The sequence below is a fragment of the Lepisosteus platostomus genome, chromosome 16 (assembly GCF_059453375.1).
Source record: "Lepisosteus platostomus isolate fLepPlt1 chromosome 16, fLepPlt1.hap1, whole genome shotgun sequence".
NCBI classification, from domain to species: Eukaryota; Metazoa; Chordata; class Actinopteri; order Semionotiformes; family Lepisosteidae; genus Lepisosteus; species Lepisosteus platostomus.
In genome coordinates this window covers 9825853-9851755 of record NC_142626.1, presented here as the reverse complement: position 1 = coordinate 9851755, position 25903 = coordinate 9825853, and the positions used below count along the sequence as shown (strand labels likewise).

At 38.4% G+C, this 25903-nt stretch overlaps 2 long non-coding RNA genes across 2 annotated transcripts; one reads left to right on the top strand and one right to left on the bottom strand.

Moving 5' to 3' along the window:
- Positions 1-1038: 1038 nt before the first annotated feature.
- On the bottom strand, positions 1039-1770 carry LOC148646842 (uncharacterized). Its single transcript, XR_015927679.1, has 2 exons — positions 1671-1770; positions 1039-1500 (listed from the first exon to the last, which is right to left on the bottom strand). It is a non-coding gene; the product is annotated as an uncharacterized LOC148646842 (long non-coding RNA).
- A 13907-nt stretch (positions 1771-15677) lies between these two features.
- Positions 15678-23584, top strand: LOC148646841 (uncharacterized). Its single transcript, XR_015927659.1, has 2 exons — positions 15678-16352; positions 22239-23584. It is a non-coding gene; the product is annotated as an uncharacterized LOC148646841 (long non-coding RNA).
- Positions 23585-25903: the final 2319 nt, after the last annotated feature.

Below are 25903 nucleotides of genomic sequence, written 5' to 3'. Positions count from 1 at the left end.
TGTGCATGAAACGTTTCTTTTCCCTGTTGTTTGAAAATAGTATAAATATGAAATTTTTGCATTACTCTTAATATTTTTCTTCAATGTCAATCAAACCCCATCTACACACCGTTCTGATTGACTGGGTTTGGACTGTGGGCTCAGGATGATCTGGGATATTACACAGGGTCACTATGAGCACAGACAGTAGAGACAGTGAGAGACTGTAGGTGTGATATGGGGACTTTAATTACATCACTGTTCTTTTTCAAACAGACGTCCAGATTTATAAGCTGGGCTTTACGATCTTGTGTTTGAGCTTTCCTTCTGTTACGGTGAACAAAGCAAAGTGAATTAAGTGTATGAAAAACATTATAGAATTTGCAAACACAAATGTTTATATTACACCTAAATCTTTTTTGTATATTTTATACTGTGTTTAATTATTAAAAAATATTTTAATTTAGGGCATTTCAGGAATCCTTCTTAAGATGCTTAGAAAGGATGGCAACCATTGGCACAGAGGAGACAAATGCCAACAATCTGCAATGAACTGCAATGCGTTTTGTTGGCTTTATTGATGTGCTGTTGCACAGTGCAGGTAGCAGTGATCTGTCCCTCTTGTGGTCAGTTTTGAAAACCGCAGTCTGTAATGATTGTGTTTCTATGTGACAATAAACACACCAGAAGGAGAATCAAGAGATTCAGTGTCATCAGGCTCCTGATTCATCTGATTGTCATTCTAACAGATCCAGTGTCCTGTGAAAAGGCAGTCCCACATGTTAATAAGAAATTAACTCTACTGCCTGAACAGCAGCTTTTGCTTTCTCTTCTCAGTGATGGAAGTTATCATTGGAATAAACATAAACCATATATAATATTGTTTAAAATGCTAAAAAGATATACTTTTAAATTTTGTCAAGAATGAATAACATATTATCTGCTTACTGTAGTTGTTCAAAGCACACGTCATTAATTATTTTTCATTTTCAATTTCATTTAATAATGTGGATACATGTAGAAGTAATTTGGGTAAAAAATGACTATAACATTAATATAAAAGTTTAATACATTATGTACAAACTTAGTGGTGCTCAGTTCACTTGCAGCCGCTCTGCAGCTGTTCTCAGTCTCAGTCCTCTGTGGGTCCTGTTGATGAGCCAGAGCAGCTCCTGTAGAGCTGAGGGAGGTTTTTGTACAGACGTGTATCACTGTGTTACCCACTATAGCTCTGCTGACAGTAATAATCTCCTGCATCTTCAGCCTGGACTCCAGTGATTGTCAGTGTAAAGGCTGTTCCAGACCCACTCCCAGTGAATCGATCAGGAACCCCAGACTGACGGTTTGTTGCATAATAAACCAGGAGCTGTGGAGCCTGACCAGGTTTCTGCAGGTACCAGTTCAAGTAGCTGGTACTACCACTGGTAACAGAGCTGCTGGCTGTACAGCTGATCGAGACAGAGCTTCCTAGCAGAACAGACTGGGCTGGAGACTGAGTCAGAACAATCTGCCCACTGGACTCTGGAGGTGAAATGGAAACAAAGAAAGAGTATTAATACTTGCTTGTTATAAACGTTTGCTGTTTTTACACACTGATCTTCTAAAAATTAGGTTAAATATTTTGACACAATAATGAAAATCACGACTGCTTCATCACACATTAGAAACTAAGTTTATTTTTTTAACCCCACCTTGAGCAAAGAGCCCCAGTGTCCCCAGCAGTAGAATCAGTGGCATCATTGTCCTGTGTGTCAGTGACTCTGAAAGGGCTGAACAGTGACTGATCCACACTGTGAGTCTTAAAGTGTTTGGAGCAGTGAGGATGCACAGGTACGCAAAACTCCTTCCTGTCTACAAATCCTGTCACAGACAGTTAGATGAGATCTGAGCTGTGAAAACAGATGGGCCTTGTTAGTGTTTTGTGTCAGTCAATGTTTTGCTGTGTTCATCACAGTTAAAGAAGGGGTACTATTCTCTAACATGCTAAAAAATACAACTCATTTTATTACAGCTTGATCCTTATACTGCAAGTTTAATACTGAAAAAACATTATTACAAATGTACCAGTACTTTAAGTTTCAATTCACATTTTATAACAAGTTCTAGTATTACTGTATAAAGATGCTTCGATGGAGAACCAGTAAAGTAAGAGTGAAATTCATGTCCTCAATGGCACCTCAGTGTGATGGAGACCTGGGAATATTATCCACCTGGATAACTGACTCCTGTTAAAAAGAGATGTGGGGGAATAATCATGTTTTTTCTGAAAGACATTGTATTGAGTTCAGTACTGTATATCAGGAAAAAATTAGATCTGTATATTCAGCTTCAGTAATGAGCTCAGATAGAATTAAATTAACTGGAACATAGGGTAATTGATTAAATTGATTACGTTGTTTCAAATAAACACTTTGACTGTGCTGTGTCCAGTTAAAAAATGTACAATAAATATCTTTCTTAAATATCACCACAATGTTTGGCTAAACTTGTGACCTCTGAACCTAAGCATGAGTGTCCTTGTCAGGTCTGTAATGAGAAACCAATAATAACATTGTTTCTGTGAGTGGTGCTTGTAGAGCAGGAGTCTGCAGACCTTCCTCTGTATCAGGGATCCATTAGCTGTCCTGTAGGAGGTGCTCTCCTATTAATAGGGTCTGCGACACAGCGGTCGTTTTTTCACCTGAAGTCCCGCTAGTCACAACTAGGGGGCACCAGAGGACGAATAACTGCACTCTCAGTGCTCAGTGAACTAATTATAATTAATAATTGCTTATACTTATATAGCGCTTTTCTGGACACTCCACTCAAAGCACTTTACAGGTAATGGGGACTCCCCTCCACCACCACCAATGTGCAGCATCCACCTGGATGATGCAATGGCAGTCATAGTGCGCCAGAACGCTCACCATACACCAGCTCTCAGTGGGGAGGAGGGCAGAGTGATGAACCAATTCAAAGATGGGGATTTTAGGAGGCCATGACTGGTAAGGCCTAATGGGAAATTTGGCCAGGACGCCAGGGTTAAACCCCTACTCTTTTCGAGAAACACGCTGGGATTTTTAATGACCACAGAGAGTCAGGACCTTGGTTTTACATCTCATCCGAAGGACGGCGCCTATTTACAGTATAGTGTCCCCATCACTATACTGGGGCATTAGGACCCACATGGACCACAGGGTGAGTGCCCCGCCTAGCCCCACTAACACCTCTTCCAGCAGCAACCTTAGTTTTTCCCAGGAGGTCTCCCAGCCAGGTACTGGCCAGGCTCAAACCTGCTTAGCCTCAGTGGTTTGCCACTTAATAATAATAATAATAATAATAATAAAAAACTTTATTTTATATAGCGCCTTTAAAGTTGGCTTCTCAAAGCGCTTTACAGGATGACAATAACAATAAATAAGAAGAATACACAAGATAAGACACAACATTACAACAATACAACAATTACAATAGAGGAGACCGTGGAAGGTGGTACTAAGAAGAGCAGAGGGGTGAAGAATGGAACTAGTTAAGTAAAGGCTTTTCTGAAGAAGAAGGTTTTGAGTCTGGATTTGAAGGAGTTTAGAGAAGGTGACTCTCTGATATCCTTGGGCAAATAGTTCCATAGCTTGGGGGCATAACAGGAGAAGGCCCTGTCACCCATACAATGGAGACGGGCTTGGGGGACAGTAAGGAGGGCAGAATTTGAAGAGCGGAGGTTGCGAAGTGGGGAGTAGGGCGATAATAGTTCAGACAGGTTTTGAGGTGCCAAGCCATGTAGAGCCTTATAGGTGACCATGAGGTTTTTAAAGTCTACATGGAATTTGACCGGAAGCCAGTGCAAGGACTCCAGGATAGGAGTAATGTGAAAACTTGCACTAGACCTGGTCAGGATTCTGGCTGCTGAATTTTGGGCATACTGCAGTTTATTCAGAGTAGATTTAGATACCCCAGCATTGCAGTAGTCAATTCGAGAGAATACAAATATGTTGATCAGCTTTTCAGCCACAGTTAATGATAGCATAGGGCGTAGTCTTGCGATATTTCTAAGGTGAAAAAAATATGTTTTGACAGTTTGCTGCACATGTGGGTCTAATGTTAAGCCAGAATCGAATATAACCCCAAGGTTTTTCCATTTTGATTGAAGCTCAAGTACAGAGCAATCTACAGATAGGGTTACAGGACTGGCTTTACGAAGTTGATGGGGGGTGCCAATAAGCATGACTTCAGTCTTGTCGCAGTTAAGATGAAGGAAGTTTTGAGTCATCCAAATTTTTATGTCAGAGATGCAATTTGATAGAATAGAGACATCCACATCAGTGTCAGGTTTGGTATGGATGTATATTTGAGTATTGTCAGAGTAAAAATGAAAGCTGAGGCCATGTGATCTTAAAAGCTGACCAAGTGGGAACATGTAAATGCTGAAGAGCAAGGGGCCCAGTATTGAGCTTCAGAGTGATATGGCTGCTGGTACTGAACTGCACTATCCCAGTGCTCTGAGAGCCGTGTTGGAATTCTGTCTAAACGAAATGACCGGCAACTGGACCTGTTGACAGGGGCACCTACAAAAGATTCTCACACGGCTGCTTCAGTGTTCAGTACAGAACCTCACCTCTGCTCTTCAGACACAGGCGTAATTTTTCATTTCACAAGAAGAACAAAGGTCTTCTGTCTTCTTTGTCGAGACTAGTACTACCTTGGCTTGTGGCATGTCCTTTAAGCCTCAAAATAATTAAACGAAAGATCCCTAAGCTGGTCCTCTGGCTCTCACTCAAGGGGTATTGATCTGAGCACCACAACCCTGTTACAGGTGTTCAGTTAAATTCTTGAGCTGCTGGTTATTAAAGACCCGTGACACTTTAAGAATGTTTACCACGGCATCCAATAATATGAATTTGCACAAACAATAATAACTCTATATTTACTTATCTCGAAGAGTATGAATCCTGAGTAAGTGGACTGATTGATCCTGCAAGTTAGACCAGTGTAGTTCAAGTTCAAGCTCAAAACTATTTGCCATAACAAATAGTTGCATGAAATTTGGTTTGGAAAGCTCACACAACTAAATGCATGCAATAAAAATACTACATAAACCCAATAACACAAAATACATCAACCCAACATATGTATTTTATGTGGGTAGCTGCGTCAGCATGCGTAGGCTGCAAAGGAACAAGTAATAGGTTTATTCCATGCTGAAAAAAAGAAGAGAGAAAAAACACAACGTTTCGGCCATGGAGCCTTCTTCAGGTGTTTTTTCTTATTTTGAGTTTATTAAAATATTTCTTTGTGATTCCTGAGTGACTAATCAGCCTTTTGCATAAAACACAACAATTCATACAGCATATATACAGCAGTAACAGATCCTCCTTGAGTTGTCATGAATAGAAAGGATTTTGCAGATAAACCCCAAATCTTCTCTGTTTTACTGAGGTTTTCCCAAGCTCAGGCAGTAACAAATTCAGTGTTATTATCCCTGCCCTCATGTTATTTGGTCTTTATCCTTCATTTTTCTTGCCTCACTCTCTTGTAGATGTTTTTACATCTCTAATAACCCGGAGTTTAGCCCAGCAGACACTGTTGGGCCCAAGGCTGGTGATACAATACATGTGATATAATGAATGACATAAAGTACTGGCAAATCCTACAGCAAAACATTTTTGACTCACTAAACTAAACAATGGGTAAAAATTCACTCTCCATTATGAATAGTGACCTGAAACACAAGGCCAAAACCTCACTGAAGAGGTCTGACAAGAAAAGATTGATTGTCCTCGAGTGTTCCAGTCCCAGTCAAAGCCCAGACTTGAATCCCATAGAAAAGTGATGGAGAAGCTTGACAAGTTTGGATCATTAACTAATTCTGCCAAGAAGAATGACAACATGTACAGTACACTATCACACAGTGCAAAACCAGAACAGACCTGTCCAAACCTGTAACCTACTGTATGTAATAACTGAGCTGAAAGGAGCACAGTGGTCTGGGCTGGTGATGAATTCTACATGCAGGAAGGCAGACAAGAAAACAGGCAGTAGACTGCAAGCAGGCAGGAAACATTCAGCAGCCAGAGAAACACAGTCATGTAGCCATGTTGTGGTCACGCAAATGGGATTTCAAGGATAAGCAATGTGTACACACAAAAAGAAACCCACAAGTATAGTCAGGTGAAATAAGAAGGTCTGTAGCACAGAAGAGAATCCAGACAAGGTAGAAACTGTCTGAATCAAAGACAGGGGAAACAAGCAAAGCACAACTGAGATCTGAAATTATACTGCAGTTCAGAAGAAAGCTCAGCTTATCCTTGATGACCCATCCCAACCTCTTCATTCCTATTTCCAAGAGCTGCCTGCAGGGAGGTGGTTCAAAAAGCCTGTGGCCAAGAAAAATGTCTACAAGAAATCCTCTGTTCCCTGAGGAGTCAGTATATTAAACACAGCTCAGTGACTGTTTCCTGTATGGAGCTATGGGAATATGTGTAATGGTAGTGTAGTAGAGCAAGATGTGTGTACTGTATATTGTATACTGTGCATATTTGTGCACACCTAGGACCATTGTTTGTATTTAATGTGGTTTGATTTTGTGTTGTTTAGTTTTGTATGGTGATGCCAAAAGACAAATGTCCACCCTTTTGGAAGGAAAATAAAGGTATATCTTATCTTATATTATTAATGAAATTCAGCTTTTGTCTCAGTTCAATTGCTTCTTTATGCAGTAGACTATGTTCTGTTTCACTGTCTTCATCTCAGGAGGCCCCAGCTTCAGCAGCGCAGTTGCTGTGCAGTCCTGCTGAGGAAGGTTTTTGTACAGCTGTGTAACACTGTGTGAACAGATTTTTACTGTTAATGTAGTGGTAACTCTGACAGTAATAATCTGCTGCATCTTCAGGCTGGGCTCCTGTGATGGTCAGTGTGAAGCCACTCCCAGATCCACTGCCACTGAAACAACTTGGGGTCCCAGAGCTCAGGGAACTTTCGAAATAAATCAGAAATCTAAGAGCTCCTTCAGATTTTTGATGGTATCAGGTCATATGTTTACCTAGTGAGTTACTGTAAACTGTACTGCTGGTCTTACAGCTCACAGTGACTGTCTGTCCTGGGAGAACTGATCTCACTGATGGAGTCTGAGTCACAGTAACCTGTCCACTGGACTCTGAAAGGAAAAATCAGAAATAAAAGCAGAAACAGGTACATAGTTAATTAGAATATTGGTCAAATTTGTAGTGGAATACTTGTTTACATGTTCCACAAATTCTGTATCTATTTCCAGTAAGCCTGTCTTACCTTGAACGCAGAGAAAGAGAACAAAGATGAAGATGGAGGTGAAAGTCATGGTTGCTGTGGGTTTTGTTGGCATGAAAAGCAGCTGTCAGTCATGAAGTGTTAAACTCACAGGGCTATAAACACTTCCAGAGCACTGAAGCATGTGCTGCCAATGCAAATTGTCATTCTTAGAATAGTAGACCTTTGTAGAAATGCGTTATCAGAAACTGATTACAAGACAACAAAAACAATTGGGGGTAAATTAGTCTTACAGCATATAAGTTTCAGCATTGTGCCTAATTTCTTGAAATCAGGTGAAAAGCTTGTGTGGAGGATCACACACAGGAGATAACTGTCACGAAACAGTTCTTTCTGGGCCCTATGCAGATGACACAATCCGGAATTGTGAGGAAACACTGGGGAAAAAGTCATACAGGAGAGGGTATGGAGACAGGGGGCGTATCCAAGGGGTGCAGGTGTCCAGGGAGAGTGATTCCGGGGTGAACAATCCATGAGAGAATCCAAATGGGTAATCTAAGACAGAAGGTAGAGTCCAAGGTGAGGGGATCCATTCAGAGAATAAAACCATGAACCGGGTCTGGACCGGAGGGGCGGGGAATCAGGAACAAAAAGTTAAAACCATAATGGAGCCAGACGCAGCAGGACCCCGGGCTCTCACGAAGCAGAATTCAATGAGGAACCAGGAGTGACGTCTGCGTCTGGCTTTTAAGGTGGAACGGAAATAAGAAACAGGTGCAGGTAATGGGGCAGAACAAGAAAGGGCTAGAGAGCCCTTAAGAGGAGGAGTAGCAATTGTGACAATAACTTTGGGGAACAGAGGAGGGCATCTTGTGATGCCACTATGTAACTAAAAGAATACAAGTATGAAACGATACAGTCTTAAATGTATGTGTGAATCTCTTTGAATCTTTTTCCCTAATTACTTGAAAACAGAAATAGAATAAAATATTCCAAGAAATTATATTTTCCTCCAATCTCAGACAAACCCCACCTACTGTATCTATTGTTGTGATTTATAGAGTGTGGGCTGTGGGCTCAGGATGAGCTGGCATATTACAGAGGGTCACTGTGGGCACAGACAGCAGTGGATCCTCAGAGAGACAGTGAGAGACCATACTGTTATGAGATGAAGACATTAATAACATTACTGTACTTTTTCACACCAGCTCATATGAATATTTAGAAGTATATATAGTATATGGACTTTATGTTTTTTATTTAAACAATATTTAATGTGAACATACAGCAAGTGAGTGAACTTTTTGTTACAGTGCAAAACCAGATACTGTACTTTTCAAATTAAAAGAATTTACTTGAGTGTAAAAAATCCATGATGTAATGACAATTTAATGCTGTACTTAAGACTCAGAATACAAAAAAAGTATGTTAATACAATTTCAGAGAAGAGTCCTTCTTCACATGATTAGAAATAAATGTAATCACTGGCTTAGAAGAGAAATTCCAACAACGGGAACTCTTGTATGCTATGAGAACTACAGGGTTATTTTCTTTGCTTTATGAATGTGCTCTTCCAATAAAGATGCAGTGATCTGTCTCCCTCTTTTGGCCAGCATTGTCATTGATAAGAAATAACCATTCTAACTAAGTGTGCATAAATTATTAGTCTTTTCACCAAACCTGTGCCAGTGATCAAAGAATTCTAGATGACATTTCCAGGGTGGCTACTGATAGGGACCAGAAGGGGAGGTCAACTCAAAGAGTATGAGTGAACACCAGAGGACAGATGTGGACCTGTTCCTGCGGCTGAGCTGGAGGAGACTGAGCCCTTACAGCAGGGTGCTGACGGAACTGGCTGTTTTGCTGATGGTCCAGGAGGTGCCTGAGGAGATGGTAGTGAAAGAGGTTTACTGACTCTTCAAAGCCAAAGGGCCAACATTTACTAGAAGGGGTGCTATCTGGATGCCCGTGGCCAAACTGCCGTACTAGTGATACAGTACCTGTCACTCAGAAATGCCCAGTAGAGAAGGTCCAGACCCTCTGCTGCAGGTACAAGCAGGGGCAGCTTTGGAATATGAGGGAGTAGAATAGAGCAGCATGCTGTCTGTGCACGGAGGGCTGGGATATCACAACATCAAGATGGCCTATGTCATGAAGAGCCTGGGGTGGTTAGGCTACACATTCTGAGGACACTGAGTAGAGCAGACTCTTTCTTTCAGAAGTATGACCTCAGATCGCTATGTACTCAGCTCTACCAAGAAATTAGGGTTCCAGTTTGGCCAAACTGCACCTAGAGGAAGGATCCATTCAGCAACGACTAATTGGGTTCTGGTTCTTATTCTCAGTCCACACCTGGTCTAGGATATACCTTCTGCATGTAGCCGTGGATGTTACTGGATACTGAGCAATGGGATAAGGACTAAAGCTTCCTAAAATAGAGAAAGACAGCGAATGCGAGGATTGAACAAGACAGATGAGTGGTGAGGTATTTTGTAAAGGTCTACACCTTCTTAAAGGGGACGAATGAGAAGCTGGAAACATAACACTGGAAAGATAGAATTTAACAACATATCTGAATCCTCTATAGAAGCCATTTCTGAGAGAGATGTTATCGAAGGCTGGTTGAGAGATAGGGATGGAATAAAAATGTTTATTAGACCTGTGGTGATCAATAGGACAGAGGGTGGTGCTGTCCTATGTGATATCACATAAAGGTGATATGTAAAATAATGTTTTTTTATTATTGTTATAGAGAAACATGATCAGATTTTCCCCGGTTCCGAAAAATAAAGTATACTAGTTAAGAAAAATAAATCTAAACGGGGAGAAAGCTATGCTGAAAGTTTATTAAGATAGTTAGAAGACAAAGATATCAATTTATTTTAGTTAAAATTGTATATATCACCTTTAAAAGTGGAATCTCAAAGCAAAGTAAATACCCAACACTGATTGTACCCATCTGTCATGCTAATAAAACACCTTGAATTTAATTGAACTGAGGGAGAGAGGGGGGGAGGGCGAGCGAGATAACCAGGACGTAAGGCAAATAAGATACACTCCACAGACATTCACAACAGCGACATATCATAAAACGTTTGCACATATAGTTAAGTTATTACTTGGTTTTCAAAGTGCAATGAAATACAATATTGTTGTTGTTGCTGTTCTTGTTGTTTTTATCCTCTAAAGCGTTTTGAGAAGCCACCTTTAAAGGCGATATATACTGTAAAAGCGCTGATTCTTATGGAATGTGTTCCGCCGGGGATTCAAATTTTTTTTATTTATTTTTTAATCACGTATCTAAGGAAGTCTCAGTATAACTTTGTTCATGCACAAACAGTGGCATGTTACATTATTAATTTGGGTGTCTCCTCTTGACAGAAAGCTCTAAATTGCATTTTGAGTGTCGCAGTTTAAATAATTTTCGGTGTTGGAAATTATGAAACGCTCTGTTAAAAGCAAGGGAGTTTTTGTGTCCGTTACAGTAAAAGAAAATGCCTGACAGAGTAGGGCTTGGACAGATTCCAAGTGCATTTTTGCAATCGGCCTTATTTATGGGTTGCAATTTAAAAAAAGTAAAAAACCGCGCTCAAAATGCAATTTAGAGCTCTCTGGCAAGAGGAGACACCCAAATTAATAATGTAACATGCCACTGTCTGTTCATGAACAGGGTTATACTGCTATTCCCTTAGATACCCGATTAAAAAAATATATAAAAAATGTTTTGAATCCCCGGCGGAACCGGGCATCCATATGAATCAAGTAACAGGTTTATTCCATGCTGAAAAAAAGAAGAAAGAAAACACATTCCATAAGAATTGACTGAGCTCCGCTCTGTACCACGCAATGATCCCCCCAGAGTCTCTGCCCCGGGTTATTTGGGTTTTTTGACAAAACAAGGCTCGCCAGCTAATGTGAATCGAAACCTGTTTTTCTAGCTTTTAAAGTCATGCGATGTGTAAGCCACAATTCAAATAGAGAAAAAAGAGCTGACTGACAAGATTTTAGATGTGGCTGTAAATGTTGGATTAAAAAAAACACATTGCCCGACGTTTGTTGCATTGCTTGAAAAATAACTTTATTTCGAGAGACCGGATAAGTAATTCAAGTGTTTTTTTTAACTTCCTGAAAAACAACTAATAATTTAACGTGCAAACGTTTTATGATATGTCGCCATTGTGAATGTCTGTGGACATGTGCTGGCTGGACAGGAGGCTCTACTGTACACAGAGAGGGGCGGGAGGAGGGGACAAGCCTATACATACTCTTAGAGTTTGATTAATAGGGAATATAATACAAAAATATAGTACTAAAAATAAGATACACTCTACAGACATTCACAACGGCAACTGTCAGAAGATAGGACACAGCGGCTCAGGCACCTGCTGAATGGAAAAGGGGCACTTTAATGTTCTGTATGGCTAATACTTCAATACTTTAATATTCTTTTCTGTATGTTTAACAATAGTGGGTACTGGTCTAATTCGTCCCTGCTCCTGTTGTTAGGTGTTAATGTGTTGTTAAGTGTGAATTTGTACCTGTTTCCCTGAGGTCTGTCTTTTTTTCTGGAAAACCATAACTCTGGTCTTGTCCAGATTGACTGTCAGCGCCCAGGTCTGACAGTGCTGCTCCAGCAGTGCCAGGTTCTGGCGCAGCCTCTGTTCTTTGGGAGATAGCAGGACCAGGTCGTCTGCAAAGAGCAGGAACTCGATTTCCATAATTAATGCAGATCAGTAAATCAAGGGACAAAACAATTATTGCGCCCGGGTCCTCAATGGGCTTTGACGTGCTAATGCATTGGTTTAACACTCCGGGTGTGGCAAGCCTCTAATGTCTCCCAACTTCGGCAAAAGGCACCTGTGTGGAGACTTTTCGGCAGCAGCGGGAGCAGTACAACGCATTACTGGGGAGGATTGGGAGGCTAGAGACACTTCTGAAAATGCAGACTTTTGTCGATGGAAACCGGTGTGTGTGTCTCTCTCTGCTGGATGTCCCTCTCACTCTCTGCTGAATGAATAAAAGCATTTTATTAAAAACGCGTTTGCGTTCGTCTGGTATTTACTTTGGTCCCTTTTGACTGTTTTTCCATCTTCTTTATTGCTTTGAGATGCCACTTTTAAAGGTGATATGTAAAATAATGTCTTTTATTATTGTTATAGAGAAACATGATCAGATTTTCCCCGGTTCAGAAAAAAAGATCTAAAGTGCTACACCTAACTTTCTTAATTCGATGTATTTAAAGCAGTGAACTACTGTAAGTGTAACATAACATTCAGAAATACAATCGAGAATAGTTTTGTGGTGTTTGTATAGATGAAACGTTCCTAAAACGTATAACGTAACAAAATTAAAGACGATTATCTTTCCACTTGTACCGTATGTCATCGGAAAATACAAGAAGTTTCTGCTTTGTGTAAGGATGGTATCAAAAAGTAATCTAAGTGGTGAGAAAGCTGTGCTCAATGTATTTAAGGGACTTAAAAGTGAAAGGAGATGCTTCATATTGCTTGGCTAATTTTAAAAAATAAGTTATAAATGCAGACGCTCCCTCTGTGCCGTGCCGGGTGTAAATAAATATACATTCGTCCCGGGCAGAGGCCGAAGGGCGCCCGGCTGGGGTGCGCGGGGAAGAGCAAGACAGGAGTGAAAGTGGTCAGGGCGGGGTTTAGGAAGGCGTACAGTCTGGGCAGGTATAGATTACACTTTTCTAAAACGTATTTGAAAAATAAAAACGATTACAATCTAATCCTTCCACATTTGATCCCAAAAAAATAAATCTAAATGGGTAGAAAGCTATGCTGAAAGTTTATTAAGATACTTAGAAGACAAAGATACTGTATCAATTTATGTTGCATTAGTCTGATTATGATAAAAAAACACATATAATTAAACACGCGTTTGCGATTTAAATCAAAACACGATTTAAATCAATACAAATGTTTATATTGTAACGCATACTGTCCAGCCTCCATTTCTCTATAAAAATTTACTCTTTTACAAATTTACAATTTGTTGATAATAGAAATGTTAGGTTCTCTAAAGCTTTGTGATAGTTGACCCACCCAGGCAGCAAAAGATCAGCTGCACTGGTAAGATGCGACACCGAAGATATGATTAATAACCTTTTAAATCTGAAGGGAGATCTGAAGGGATCCCCCCCCACACACACACACACAATAGAAGCAGGAAGCGGACGCAGGGACCGTTGTCAGAAGGGAAGAAGGCGACTATTCATTGCTATCAAAAATGACTTAGAATCGATCATGTTGTGATATTTTGAAATATAAAAGTCAATTGATTGTCCATAATATTGCTATTCTATTTTTTCGAAGAAATGTTTGTTAAAAGAAAAGTCCAGCACCAGCTGGGTTTGAACACACAACCTGTGAGCTGGTAATCGGGCACGTACACCAGTAGGCTACAAGGGAAGTCGCATGAAGAGAGAGGCGAAACAGCCCTACACAGCCCTGTCGCAGTACATATCGTTATTAATTTCTTTAGATACGCGATTCCATATTATATTAGCAGAAAAGCTTAAAACTACCACTTTTTCACACGCTATTTCACATGTTAGTTAAATACTTTGATGGTTAAAATGTTTAGGGAGAAATGGAATACTGGTGTGTATTTTTCCTTTAAAGTACCAATTCCTGGAATCTGACTGGCTGACACCCTTCTGAAGTGGTTCCATAATATCTGGTATACGGAAAAGAAAGCGTTGATAAAAAAGCCTGGATTCTCATGTATCTGATACAAGTATCTTTTAATACAGTCTTTGCTGTGCTCTTGAGGATCCTTGTGATATTTTGAGCTCTAGTTTCATCATTTTCGTAGTTAGAAATTATGAAATGCCCTGTTAAAAGCAAGGGAGTTTTTATGCCCGTTGAAGTAAAAGAAAATGCCTGACAAAGTAGGGCTTGGACAGATTCCAAGTGCTTCCAAGTGCTTGTACAAATGTGCTAAAGAAATTATACTTTGAGTATACAGCTTGTCCAAAGTCATTCATTATTAATACTACTAGTAATATCTTCGGTAAAGGCTTTGAACCATAAATATTTCTGATAAAGGTAGGTTGTGTACTTTTGTCCAACTGAGCAATCTTGCTGTCATAAAATATACCAACTTTTTAATGACTGATGATTTACATGCTGTAATACACAGTTCAAATTTAAAAGCTCAAATGCTCAAATGCTGTACATGAGAGGTTAAGCTTTATTGGCTTCTCCTGGCGGTTTTACAAGGTGATGCCGGATACTTTCCGGCATGACGTCAAATGACGCGATTAACCCCGTGATACGGCGTGATACCGCGACATGCCCACCGGGGTATGCCGCGAAATACTCCACCCATTTTGAATGGCTGCATCTGTACATTATGATCTTGGAGGAGATCAGATAGAGAGGACAGTAGAGTCTGTGAGCCAGGGACCCAAAGGTCTCTGAGGATGTGTGCCCCATACTCTGGTACCATGATGAGGAGCTGAGTACATCACCACTGCCAATGGAGAGTACTTGCAAGAAATGTGAAAACATTCTCCAGCAGGCTGTGAGGGGTGTGTCTGGAGTGGTGGACACGCCTGTTCATGGGGGGTCACTACCACTGTGATGTCACAGTATCACGGAGAAACATGGTTAGTTTTCTAACTAACCTGGAATCTATATCAATGGTTGTTATGGTCCTCAGTTGGAGAGTTCTTTTTTTCCCTAATTGTTTTCTCTTTTTTCTCTGGGTGCTGCCAATTAATATGTTAAGCAAATGAGGAAGAAGCATTTAAAAGGGGAAAATGAGACTGCAAAAGGGGGAATACTGAGAGATCAGAGATGGTGAATGAGGTTAGTTGAGTGGTGTGTTATAGGGATGGGGGAAAACATGATGTGTGCTTTTCTTTTATGCTTTTGGTTTGGTTAGTTAGTGTAGATATGAGTAGGACACAGAAGACTTTGTTTTGGTACAGCCTCATTGTTAGACATGACCACCTTTCCGGTTCTAGCCTATTTAGTTGTTTTTTTAGTCAGTTAGTTTGTCGGGTGGGGGGGGTTCTTTTCTTTGTCTTTCCCCTCTCAATTAGAATACAAATGTGCACCTCTGCCTCCCTGTGTTTTTTTTATATAATAAAGTTGATTTGTTTTCTCAAACATAATTGACTCTCTCTCACACATTATAATATTAATTTTAACAGAACTAATGTACAGTACTCAATTGACAATGGAGTCCAACTGTATTAATATTAATGGTATTGATGTGAAATGTACAGATGGAACCCAAGTCTAAAGATTTCCCCTGTGACAAACAAAGTCTGAGGCAGAATTCTGGTTCGTATGGACTCGCTCTCTCTTGACCTGCTGTTTTGTACTGAAGTTCAGTTTCCTGACTTGTACAAAGTGGATACAGTCACATGGTCGATTCCTCTGCCAAAGTTTGATTAAGATTGTTTATTGCTTCACATTTTGATTATGTGTTGTTAGAGTTATAACCTTGCTTGTTTTTGTTTAAATTGTTTATTTTCTTCAAAAGAGAATGTTGTTTTCCTCAACACATATACAATAGCAATCAAAATCTCCAGTTCTCTTACTCCAGTGTTGTTCATTTACATTTTGTATTAATTCCACCATGTGAAGAATAACAACCATAGCTATAACTTTAACAAGACACCATAAAATGTGAAGCAATTTCTATTATGGTTAAAAGTCAAAGTCTCACTCATTCTATTTCCCTATTCCAACCATTGTAGCTCCGTGTCTCTCCCTGTTTCCCACTGTCTCCCTTCCTGACAGTTTCTTCTCATCTTTCTTCTTCCTTCTGGAACCCAAAATTTGAAGCAGCTGTTATCTTCATCATTCTCATCCATGGACACTCTGAGATGGATAATGACATGATGTTGTATAGTACTGCTGAGCTGGGTGTTGGAGTGAAGACTTGGAAAGAAAGATGTGGATGAGCTGTGCAGATGTTCAGCTGTGCTCCTGTCTTTTTGTCTGCAGGATGAGGAGCTGTGAACTAACAGAGAGATGTTGTGAAGATCTGGCCTCTGCTCTTCAGTCTCAACACTCCAGTCTGAGAGAGCTGGATCTGAGTGTCAATTACCTGGTGAATTCAGGAGTGAAACTGCTGTCTGCAGCTCTGAGGAATCCCAACTGTAAATTAACAACACTGAAGTAAGTAAACACTGGAGATGTATTATTATTGTTTTATTTAGATATGTTAAGACACACAGCATTCCGATTTTCACATGCTTCAAACGTAACGCCTAGAAAATACAAAACAAAAAGGATTTTTTGTCTAATGTTATACAAGTTCTTGTCTTTGGGCTCTTTGTAAACATATGGTTACTGAGAGGCTGAAAACACAACCTTTCCCATTTTTTAAAATATATACTGTACAGTATATGTTGTTGATTTATAATTCTAAAGGTACTTTTCTTTAAAATTCATAGAGTCCTTGCAGATTAGAACACTAGGTCTGTCCAGCTTTAACCAGTTTTTTAGTGATTCTCTCCAGTAACGTGAATTATTGGATGCAGAATTTATGCAGATTTTATGAATTTATGCAGATTTGAGATTCCTCAGTTGCTATGGGAGTGCCAGCCTCCCTTTCCATTTGAATCTTACCCTTATCTCTTATATTCCTCCTTTTTTCTAATATTTTATATACATCTGAAAGAATGTAGCTATGGAAGTGAGTTAGGTTTGCAATATTTATCAATTTGTTTATCTCTCATCTTTGAATCTCTTTTGAATCTGGGGTGCTGTCTGTGTGGAGTTTTTATGTTCTCTCCGTGTTTATGTGGTGTTCCAGTTTTCTCCCACAGTCCACAAATGTTCTGGCAGGTTAATAGACTTCTGGGAAAGCTGGCACTGGTGTGAGTGTGTGCCCTTTGATAGACTGGTATCCTTTCCAGGTTTCAGTGCTGCCTTGTGTCCAGTGCTTCCTGGAATAGGCTCTGGGTAACTGTGACCCTGAATTGGATAATTGTTCATTTACAGTGATGTTAATGGATTTCAAATGCTACAATGCATTTATATTAGCCGAGAGTATAAACTTAAGCTCCTGAATAACCATTCCTTATTTAAGTGGTTTAAAGTCAGGGTTCCGTTCTATATGTCTCAAACCCTCAAAATGACTTCACATTACAAATTATTTTCTATGTGTTTAATTTATTAACATTGTAGCAATTTCTTATTTTCATAATACTTTGAGTTATATTAGCAATAAAAGGTAATGTTTTAATACCATAGCAGAGGTCGTCACAGAAAATATTTCATTGGTGTCATTTCCTCTTTCCTCAAAATGAATAATAAGCATTTTAGCTACATCTTCCCCTGTAGTTGTGCCATTCATGTTTCAAAGAGAAATGGCTTGAGCAACATACAGAGCCAAAAAAGTTTGGTGCGGTCTTCTTTGCTTTAAAGGCACACACCTTGTGGATGAATTTTCACCTCGAGCGTTTGCCCACCAGCTAACACACCAGCTAACACAGAAGCAAACTGTATACAAAATGTAAGAATAGTGATTACAAACATTAAATATATACTGTACATACTTGCTTTATACTGTTATACTGTACAGTGTATTAAAACACTCTATGTTCACTACACTGCCCACTAAACCTCTTTCCCACAATTTCAAGAAGGGCAAGGTCACGTAGATGATTCACAGCTGGATACAATTTGATCTAGCAAAAATTCAGATATTTGTCAACATATTTACTAAAATTATCCATCTCAGTAATCTCACTGTGGTAGTCTCACTGTACGCCCAAGTGCTCACTCAATGTTCACACTCCCAGTAAAATAAAAAAACAGTTTCCCACATTGTCACCTTGCACCAAGGGGAGGAAAAGTGCCCGCGATCATTTTTTTCACTGACAGACCAAGTTGTTTAAAACTACTTCAAAGGGTGTGATGTGTTAACACAAATTCTGCTTAACAGAGACGCTTGTAAGAGCAAGGTGACTTTCTGCTCAGTTGAATAAAGCTACAGTACAGACAAAATTTGCAAGCAGTACATGACTTCTCAAAAGGTAGTTTTGTCTCTCGTGCAAACGCAACAAAGGTTTATTTTTTATAATTCCGAAATTTTAACGGTATACCTCAGGGACTCATTATAGTATTGTAGCGAATACGGTTCACGCAGGAAATCAAAATACCCCCCCCCGTCCCAGCCGGGTATCACCGCCCACTGTTCCAAAGCCGGATGGTTTCAAAGTACATATGAAATATCTTACTCCAGTTATTAATCCAATCCGTTTTTACTCGTCCGGCTATGTAAAAAATATAGCCAAAAGTATCGTTGTAAAGGTTAAATTCCAAGCTGAAAACAAGATTCAACGTGTTTTCTCTAACTCTTTAGTTTACAGCTTGTCCATGGTCCTTCATTATTCCTATTGTAACAAACGGCAGGCATACAGATGGTACAAGCTCAGCGCGGTGACAGTACAGCCCTCTTTCCTCCTCCTTAAAGACTTAAAGAATTGCTTGAATAAAACCTAAATCACAAAACTATCACTTATAATAATTCATCCAGATACACTCACGCCACAGCCAACAACAAGCTATAATAGTGGACTATTTTTATATATTTGGCTATGTAAGAAAAAAAGTAATTCTCTGATTGAGCTTTGAACCACCTGGGTGCAGCCCACTACATGACAGTCCATTGCCTATTACCTCTTTAAGGACAATAATAGATATATTTTTTAATAAACAAACATCAAATGTTTCCAAAATGTCCCCTTGTGATATTTAAGCTGCTTAGTTACACGACTCCATATTAATATTACTATCAAGAGGTATTAAATCAGTACAACTTTTATAAAATTCAAATATTTTAAACATTTACTTAAAAAGTGGTTTTTAACTATCTTAACCATTTCTTACAGCTTTTTAAAGTCACACAATGTTTGAGTTAGGCAGGAAAACGTCATTTTATCTTATTTTTATTTAATTTTTAAAAATAAAAAAATCGTTTGCCCGTCATGATGATAGGCTGTTCTCCACTGTTCTACTGCAGTTGTAAAAAAAAATAATTCCCCCCTCCCTTGTTTAACTGAAAGATTTCCATTAAGCTTAAAAAAAAACAAATGTCAAAATGCCCAAAATATGTTTTCACAACTCCATATTAATACTACTACCAAGTGGAATTAAATCAGTACAACTTTTTTTTAAACATCAAGTGGTGTTCTTACTGCTAATTCTTAGAAAAGGATAAAACGTTATAACTTTTTATGAAGTACAGAATATAAACTTAATAATGTTAGAACAAACACGTTAAAACTAGAACCCTTGTAAATTACCAAGTTAAATAATTAAATATTAAAATATTTACGATGAAGGTGGAAGGTTGTGTACTTTTGTCCAACTGAGCAATCTTGCTTTCATAAAATATACCAACTTTTTGTTAATGATTAACATGCTGTAATACACAATTTAAAATTATTAAAAATCTAAAGAGTATACAACTTAAATTCTTAACTAGAAAAAGATTGTCCCTCAGCAGTGACTGAGATTCGCAATTGGGCATTTTCTGGCGCCAGCTCAAATGCTGTACATGAGATGTTAAGCTTCTTTAGCTCCACCTGGCAGTTTTACAAGGTGCTTCCAGATACAATTATCATATTTCAGTTTGCATGCGGAATGATGCGCCATGCCCACTGTGTTTTGACGCAGCGTACTCGGCGCATTTTGAATGGCTGGATCTGTATATTAAAGGGGAACTGCGATGCTTTTTTTACATTTTTGGATTATAATGAATCTGCAATGATGAGTGCATTTCAAATCATAAGGAAACTACCACGTACAAGATAACTTGTAAAGTGTCAATGTATGTGTAGTGCCATATTCCCATCACTGTCTATGATTCAGATTGAGGCATGCTCCAGGCCAAGTCAATTTTGCTACTATGTTAATTCTAAATAATTTCATGAAACCGATACATAAAAGACAACATGATTTAGTTTCTTTTAAGTTTTGCAAAAAAAGAAACCTGACAACCAACTAAAACACACTCATTTTTATTTTCATTTCTTGTTCACTTGCAACAACTAGTGAGCAGGAAGGGCAGGGTTTATGGCGCAATTTGCACAAAATCTTCCTCTTGCCCTTGGTGAGACCAGCTGATTCTCATCTGCCTTCGACAACATGGCAACCATGCAGTACTTCCACAGAGTTCATGATTGTGTAATTAATTTTAAATTAGACATTTTGAGATACTATCAGTTTATTTTGTTACGGATATTTAAAACCCAGTCTAAGAATTTGGGACTGCAGTTCCCCTTTTAGATGGTGTGGATCAATATTGCAGGTGGGATCATGATTTTGATTGGGAGCAAGTGGGATTTAGTTCAAGACAGGGCATCACATTCAGACACATCTTTCTAAAGTCCTCCTCATCTCAGTGTGTCTCACCTTGCCCAGCAATAAAACTGTGATGAGAAATATAAGATCCTTGATCTTGTAAGAAAAGCTTCCCCTCTCATTTCCTTGTCTGACATGTTTAATCCTGCTCCTCACTCTCTTGCTCATCTTTTACTTTGTCCCTTTCTTTCTCTTGTCTGTTGTCCATCTGGCTCAATCATTCTCTGACAGTATCTGCCAAACATAACAACAAACAAACATAATCTGCCAGGTGTTTGTCCATTTATTTCTATCTAATGTTTTATCATTTTGTTTGATGATTCCAGTGTTTGCTAATCCAACTAATTTGGTATGAAGAGATCATTGGTATAAATTAAGTAGAGCAGTGGTCCTAGTACAGATCTCTGTGGTACTCCAATAATTAAATCACCGCAGTTTAACTCATATCTTATCTCCTTTTTCTATTTATTGAATAATTCTCAATAAAAACACACATTCTCTTTGCCTGTAATTTGAGAATTAATATTTTATATTGAACTTTATTAAAAATCTTCTGAAAATGTAAATACACAGTATCACACAGCCAGAGGGCGCTCCTTCTCTGTCCTGTCCCTAGTTTCCGGTCTGCTGTCCTTCCTGTCCCTCTCTTTCCCTTGGGCTATATATTTCCGGGTCTTGCACTCTGTCCTCGCTCAGCATTGACGTTCGGATGTCCTGAGACCCGCCTAGCACCGGGGCGCCCCACGTCCGCTCCCTGAGGGCATAGGTTTCTATACGGCATTCCTGAACTCTTTGCACTAATGAGCCCGGGCCTTTTTCCCGTCTTGCCGCTACGCACATGGGTCTTTTTCCGCTCTCCTGCTCCCAACGGTTAGTCCCTTTGGACATCCGTGACAGCCAGTATGTCTGGACTATGAGAGGAAATCAGATCACCTGAGGAAACCCATGGTTTGCATAAATTAATTTTGAAAACCACTGAGACATCTGGTGCTCTTGGGTTATTTCTGAAAAAAGATACAAAAAGCATGCTAACCAGTGTGCCAGCCTATTCTTTAGGTAATGCAATTATATTTTATAAACAGTAAAATTGTTCAACATTGTTATCAATGATTGTTTAGTTAGAAAAATATTTCAAATTATATTTTAACCTATTATATTTTACCCTCATTTTTCTTTATTGTTAAATTTGGAATTTTACTTATTTTCTGAGAGTCAGATTAAATGTAATTTGAACAAAGTCCTGTAAATTATTTTTAAGGGCAACAATTTATCACAGTAATATTGTTTATTTTAAAAGTTGATTACTAATACGTTATACTAACACCTGCCTTTCTTATTTAGATGTCTATTAAATATTGTGACAAAACATTCAGAAATAAAATCAAGAATCACTTGTGGTATTTGTAAAAATGAAACTTTTATAAAATGTATTAAAAATCTTAAAATTGATTAAAATGTATAATTTTGCCATGTGTAATGTCACGAGGAAGTACAATAAGCACCTGATTTGTTTAACGACAGTCTAAAAAAAATAACTGGTGAAAAATGCCAATTAAAAATGTTGAAGTTAAAAGAAATTATTTACATTGCTTGAATAATTTTAGGCAGATGCGCTCGGTGCTGTAAGTGCTCAAGCCTGCAGATGGCTCATTCTGTCTTGCTGAGCTCCACGCCTCCTCTCTTTTTCAGTGCCGCCTCTTCTCTGACGGAGCTCAGTGGGCGGTGCGCTATTTTCTCAGTGACCTGCTGATTTGCTTCACACCACAAGAAGACAGGAGAACGGGATTTTTCCCATGCGAAATGCGTGTTGTGTTTAAAAATTTGAAAAAAAAACTTACATCATACACAAAGATTCTAGGCTGAAGAAGAAGAAAAATCACCTGTCACATAAAAAGTGTTTTTTATAGCTCTTAAAGTCATGCAATGTCTGAGTTAGAAAGGGACATGTCATTGTATTTTATTTTTGATTTTCTTTAAAAAAATAAAAGCATCAGTTGCCCATCCTGCCGTACAGTATTACAGTATGTTACATTTTTTACATTTTTGAGAGACTTCAGAACACTTCAACTAATGCAAAAAATGTAGCTATTGAGCACAGAACATCTTTCTTCCGTCAAAAGAATTTCATATGTAGTTTATTGTTATCTGAGTAAAAACAAAATACAGAAAGTTTCTCAAATTAAACACAAACAGAGATTGTGTTATTCTGCTTTATATGGTCAGGTGTTTTGCATACATGCAGTAGCTTTTGAATAGTAATTTTTGCGTTATGAACTCGCTACACCTGGGGTCCGCTTTATTCAAACAAAGGTTTATAAAAATGCAACAAGGTACCAGATATTGTAAAAGTTGTGAACATTTTCAAAAACCACGATCTTTAAAATGCCTGTTGTTTGAAGGCTCTATGTCATTTGTTTGCAAAGTTAATAATAATAATATCACTTTATTAACCTTTTACAATTTCTTGCATTAGGAATTGTCTTTTTACATACCCAAGCTTGCTCTCCATGAGACACACCAACACACACAGATAGGGAGAGAGCCTGGGGTCGGAGCACAGGGTCTGCCATTGTATGGCACCCCTGGAGCAGTTGGGGTTAAGGGCCTTGCTCAGGGGCCCAATGGAATAGGATTCCTCTGCCAGCTGCAGGACACAAACCAGCAACATTCTAGCCACAGATGCAGATCCTTAGCCACAGAGCCACCGCTCCACCCCGTTTTACATCTGTAGCATTGTGTCTCATAAATAAGCGTTGAAATAAGAAAGCGAAGGTTATGAAAACTGGAGAAAACAAATGACCCTGAAAAAAATACAAGAACTTTGAAATTATTCTTTATTATTAATAATAAATTATTATTGTTAATAATGACCAGACATGTTATTATAGTTCAGTTTCAGTGGTCTTTTTAATACCACTTTGTTATTCTCAATTATAATTATAATACATATAATTTCATTTTAATGCTTGTTGTAAAGGCTTGTTTTAAATTGCCCCAATGGAACAATAAAGTATTTTGAATTGAACTGAATTAAACCAGTTGAACTGTTTTATTCTCCCACTGTTGACAGTTTTCACCTGCTCATTCATGTTTTTATTAATATCATTTAACATTGAACAAATGACTCTTTGTGAGTCAGTATAGTGTACACAATATTTAGGATTTTATTTTTTAAAAGGGAGTTTGTTTGTTTGTTAAAAGAAAGACTTGTACCCTAAGCAAGAATCAAACACAGACTTCTGGGGGGAAGAGGAGCTCTCCAAACCCATTGGTCCAACACACCACTTGGAAAGACAGCTGAAACAGACAGGTCAGAATGTTTCCAAAGTAATCACAAGTCAATAAGTCGATGCAGATTTTTACAAAGAATGTGGAATACAGTAATACTACCAGCTATATAAATATGTTGTATTTAGATCCTAAATTAATATTGTTATTAATGTCTTTTGTTGTGTGATTCCATTTTATATTAAGCAGATTCTAAAAAGTACATTTTTTTATTGAAATAACGACAGCAAGTATTCATAGAACAGGTTAAAACATTATAACTTTTTATGACAGGCCTTCTGCACAGCACCTTGGTAACAGGAAGTGATGCAGCAAATGGTCACATGACCACTCCCAGGAGGCTGGTGACAACTGATGTTTTTTTTTGTTGTTGTTGTTGATTTGTGTGTGACAATTCAAATGGGATGCACATGAAAGTTTTTATATAAAAATATATATTTTTTTGTATATAAACTTAATATATTGTAGTCAGAATGAGCATGTCAGAACCTTTTCAAAACAACCACAGTAAGTGACCGAATTAAAGAGTTTGATGCATAAAATGTTGATGAAGGAAGCGCAATACTGTTGTAAATTTATTTAAGCTACCACTATCAGTCAAATACAGTATATACCATATACTACAGTATATTATATAATTTTGTTTATATGTACATGATATTCAGAGATGCTATGCTCCTGTTATTTTTATGCTCAGCTACAAAAATGCCCCTTTAGTTAAAGTAAAATTCCTTATTAATATTCCATATTAAGCAGATTTAAACATGCACTTTTGAGAGATTAAAAGAAGCTATCATTTTCACTAACATCTAACAAGTGCATCTAACAACAGCACAAGTGCCACCTGTCGATCATCTTGGGCCAGTGAATCACATGCCACGGTAAAGAGCAGCCCCTCTAACACATTCTGAATGGCTACATCTGTAGTTAGCTGCATTAATGACATTTCTAATGTAAACATTGAACAGATACTCACCCAGTGCAACATTCTGGCTTGGCCATTCTGTGGAGAGTTTGAAAAGTACCACAGAGAGGAAACATATTGTTGCTGTTCTTACTTCTTCATCCCAAATGGACAATTACAAGCAAACAGATATGCTGTCTTTTTTGTGTGCAGATATATATTTTTCTTCACCTCCCTTTTTGGACTGCTCTATACATCTCCTGATGCTCTCCGTAGTCCATAGTGGCAACGACTGCTGCTGTTGGGCAGGCATTGATGTCAACAGCTTTCATCAGATGTTTCAGCCCTTTATCCAGCTATCTGAGCTGGTACCTGCAGAAACCTGGTCAGGCTCCACAACTCCTGGTTTATCATGGAACAACCCATCAGTCTGGGGTTCCTGATCGATTCGCTGACAGTGGGTCTGGAACAGCCTTTCCACTGACAATCACTGGAGCCAAAGCTGAAGATGCAGGAGATTATTACTGTCAGCAGAGATATAGCTACCCTTTCACAGTGATACACATCTGTACAAAAATCTCTACAGGAGCGCTATAGGAGCTCAGCAGGATCCGCAGAGGTCTGAGACTGAGAACAGGTGCTGAGCTGCAACAATTGAACTCAACAGAGATGGGTTTGTACATCATTTATATACTGTATGTATTGTGTACTAAACACACAGAAGGAATGTGTAGATACTCTTATGTCATTAAACCTAAAAGGCTATGAAGTTTTTGAGTTTCTTAATCATTTTTAAATATTGTGTTATGAAGACATAGGGAAAATGTGTACATTTATGTAAGTATTAAACTTAATAGGCTATGAAACAGAAAATTACAAATACAGTCTATTAACATTGTAACTAATAAATACAATTAGATAAAATATATCATTGTTTTCATAACTAAATTGCCTTTTTTTCTATATTGTGATATTTATTCATTATTATTATTTCAAATATAATACAATCCACTAAAGATCTAAAGACTGCTTCTGCTTCTGTTAAAGCAGAAGAATTGGTATCTAAATGTCATGTGAGACACTGAGGATCTGGATGTTGTTCATTCAGATATGATGATCATCAAATAGAATCACAACAAAAACTGCAGTTATGAATATTGAC